Source organism: Strongylocentrotus purpuratus, unplaced genomic scaffold, assembly GCF_000002235.5.
Source record: "Strongylocentrotus purpuratus isolate Spur 01 unplaced genomic scaffold, Spur_5.0 spur5_scaffold_19, whole genome shotgun sequence".
Lineage (NCBI taxonomy): Eukaryota > Metazoa > Echinodermata > Echinoidea > Camarodonta > Strongylocentrotidae > Strongylocentrotus > Strongylocentrotus purpuratus.
In genome coordinates, this window is record NW_022145604.1 from 23,525,127 (window position 1) to 23,529,114 (window position 3,988).

General features: G+C 38.5%; 1 long non-coding RNA gene across 1 annotated transcript; it reads left to right on the top strand.

Annotated features, from left to right (window-relative positions):
- Positions 1-836: 836 nt before the first annotated feature.
- On the top strand, positions 837-3,657 carry LOC115926129. Its single transcript, XR_004064982.1, has 3 exons — positions 837-998; positions 3,039-3,136; positions 3,565-3,657. It is a non-coding gene; the product is annotated as an uncharacterized LOC115926129 (long non-coding RNA).
- Positions 3,658-3,988: the final 331 nt, after the last annotated feature.

Consider the following 3,988-nt stretch of genomic DNA (forward strand, 5'->3'; position numbering starts at 1 on the left):
TGTCATGATAAGATGGCCATCGCTGATGAATTCAATTCTCATTTCACAAATGTGGCTGCCAAATTAGTAGACAAACTCCCCCCTTCCAAAGACTTTTTCAGCACAGACAATGATTGTATTCGTGACTTTTACGAAAGAAAAGGTGTACGTGAAAACAGCTTCGAGTTATTACCAATCAGTGAACAATTTGTTTTCAAAGAGTTACGTAAGTTGAATGCATCAAAAAGTACTGGGTTAGACTTGATTTCAGCTAAATTTCTAAAAGATGGTGCGAAGGTTTTATTTAAGCCTCTAAGTTACTTAATGAACCTATCTATCTTGACGAGTACTTTTCCAGAGGATATGAAAATAGCAAAAGTGACTCCACTTTATAAAAAGAAAGATAAAACTGATGTTAGCAACTATAGACCTATTAGTGTTTTAAGCGTAGCATCAAAGATTCTAGAAAAATCGGTCTGTGTTCAAATTGAAAGATACTTCAAAGAAAATGATATAATTTATGAATTTCGATCTGGTTTTTGACATGATTATTCGACTGAAACATGTCTAATTCATTTGACAGATTATTTGAGGAGAGAAACTTCCCAAGGGCGCTTTGTTGGTATGGTGCTTCTTGATCTGCAAACAGCTTTTGATACAGTTAATCATTGCGTCTTATTGAAGAAGTTACAACTAATGGGTTTTGATAAGGCAAGTTTAGATTGGTTTAGATCAAAGACGTTTAAATATAATTACTAGACGGAAAGCAGCACGCGCGGAAACCATGCAGATGAATGGGATTAGGCTCCGCCTCTTTTGGATCATTTGAAGACAAAATAAGCCACCGAGGCGGCTTTTTGATTGGATAAGTGCCTCATGAATATGTATTTTATCGATAGTATCGTTTAAGAAACCGGATAATATATTTGACCTCATTGCGTCACTTTAATTATGCAGATTTATGCACGACGCTACTATACACTCGCACAAACTGAGAAGAGTTAGTTCATTGAGAATGGGTGAGTAATTGATTGAAATATGAGTAGATTAAGTGAATTTTGTCATCAATTTTGAAAAAGCTGCAATAGCCTTCGTGATCTACGGTAATTTCGTTACATTGTGAGACCATTCTCAACAGATTTTTGGGGAAAAGACTAGGAAAATATTGCTCTTGAAATTGCACTTTGATTTTCATCGTCATGAAGTAGTTTGACTGCGGTTTGCTGTCATTTCACCCTAGTACTCCAGTTAGGGCCCCGGGGTTCCGGCAGGCCCACCCCTGGGAATTTCGGTGCTCATTTGCATCAAGATCAAACTTTCTAATCAAGTTTTATTTGAGATTTGATCGTCATCATGAATCTAATTCACCAATCACCGATTTAATTTAAATCTAGATTTAACGTTACACCTTAAAATAATCTACGAAGCATGATTTTTTTGATAATCCAAGTGGATTAATTCTTGTTAAAATCTTTAGTAGATGTGGACTCTGAGTCTGATGGCTTTACTTATCAATATCGGTGCCATCCGTTCGCTCAGTTGCATACGCGGTGCGTGTCAACTTTATTTAGACCAAAATTATCTGTGACCATTGATAATCAAACAACTCCAAATCCTATTCATTTAGATGTAAACCTGAAACTTAAGGCCCGGTCACACAGCCTTTCGCGTCTGTATCGCGGGTAAAATTTCGCGAATTTTTTTTTGCCCGCGGTTGCCCGTGGTGGAAAATGTGCAAAATTGGCTTACCCGCGGTTTACCCGTGGTATGCCCGCGGAACAGACGCCGGCGACTGTTCCGCGTCCTTATCGCGGGTGAAGCGCGGCGGTACCGCGGCCTACCACGCTTACACGCGGTACACACGCTAATGCACGTGATAACAACGCGGTACAGACGCGGAACAAACGTGCTATGACCGTGCTCCACCCGCGATTACCCGCTAAAATTTCGCGTCCAATTCCGCGTGTAACCACGTCTTAACCGCGGCCGTAGCACGTCCTAGCACGTTCGTTCCGCGTCTGTACCGCGTCTTTACCGCGTGTGTACCACGTGTACCGCCCGCGATTACCCGCGGTCTAAATTTTTGGGCAGCCCAAAACTTTTTCGCGCGGCCAACCGCTTGTGAATTTCTTACCGCGTGTAACGACGGGTAAAGTACGGCTGTATCGCGTCTTTATCGCGACCTCAAAGCGTCCAACAGCGTCTGCTTCACGGGCAGAAATTTTTGGCCGTGATTCGGCCGCGATACGCCCGTTGAGGGCTGTGTGACCGGGCCTTTATTAATAAAATATATTTAAAAAACATCAACACTAGGATTTGTTTATTTAATATTTAGATTTTGTGTGGATCCAGCGTGCTTGTCAAGTTATCATTATACTACTACTAGACCTAGGCCTAGTACTAGATCTAGATCTAGACCCTAGCTATCAGTGGCGTACGCAGGATTTTTTCAAGGGGGGGGGGGGTAAGAGGATTTTTTTTTTTGGGGGGGGGGAGTCATCTTTTTTAGGTCATCCATTAAGATTTATTTTTTTTAATTTAATTTAAAAAAAAAATCAACACTCAAAAAGGGGGGTTCTAGAAAAAAAGCTCAAGGGGGTGGGGGGGGGGGTAACCCCCCCCCCCCCCCCCCCCCCCCCACTGCGTACGTGCCTGACCCCTATCAATTCTTTTAATATATTAGAGATTTTTTTCTTCTCCAAATTGTGCGGTTCATGTTGATAAATCTATGTATTAAGAGAAGACCCCTAGTCCACAATTATGTTTACTTATGTAGATCTGGTCCACTTCTTCTTGTCTTAATAAACCAATTCTACTTAAGACTACTTTATATGTATAGGCCATATAAAGCACTTTTTGAAGCACAAGTTAAATCTTCCATTTAATTTTAATTTGTACTGTGGGCCATTAAATTGGAATGTAGATTTCCACACCATATTAAAATTAAGGCCAACCATGACATGAAAAATAGCTTTTATGCTAGATCTATTTTTATTTTGTTAAGTAGAAAGGGACGCCTTGATTGTCATATTGATTTTGTTTTCTTTTTGTTCCAACAGATTGAAACTGATGAAGATCGAGCTGGAAGGAGTTAACTGATGAGTAGACATTACAACATTTCTTATATTTGCAAGATGAAGCTGAAAGTCCCATGCAGGTAACATTTTCAGGATATTTAGCACACAAATATTAAACGACCACCTATTAATTCACTAAAAAAGAAAATGGAACTAAGTTTATGTTGCAGGTGTATATAGTGGAGGGGATATTTTATTCTAGTTCTTCCCTTTCTTTGTTTATTAAGGGATTTGTCCTTATTTACAGGAGGTCCTGTATGTAGAAGAACGATGTCTAATGCACATTCAAAGCACTACATAATAATAACAATAATGATCATACATGTAGGGTATACACAGGACCCCTTATTACTTTTTTGTTGTAAGTGGTCCTTTCACTTCTTGAGCAATGAAGATGAAGAAGAACACAACATAAGATTAATTAAAGTCTGTTTATAGGATATGATTGATATGTATCTATTATTATCACTTTTTAATTGAAGTACCTACATCGTTTTCTCTTATGTAGGATGATGCTTCTCTACAGTGGATGATGAAGGCATGCTGATTACAAACCCAGGAGAGGAACAAAGAACAGATATTCACAGAATCATATCTAGAGATGCGGGCCTACTACACTTCATACGAGCAAGTGTGCTAAAGTAATATACAATGTAGGTACCCCCAATAAACTATTGTAGAACACATATCATGCAGAAAGTTATAGATCTGACAAACATATTTTTCATTATCCGTTACTTGTAAAAGAATACTTGACTGAATATCACAATTGTGATTTAGATTTAAAATAAAATGTTGATATAGATGAAATATAAGTCTACATTACGTATGTTTTAATATCATTATTTCCAGTACATTCTCTGGTACAAGTTGTTTGGTCATTTTATGTCCCATACTTAACCGAGTATTATTCAATTATGAGCACAAGTTCA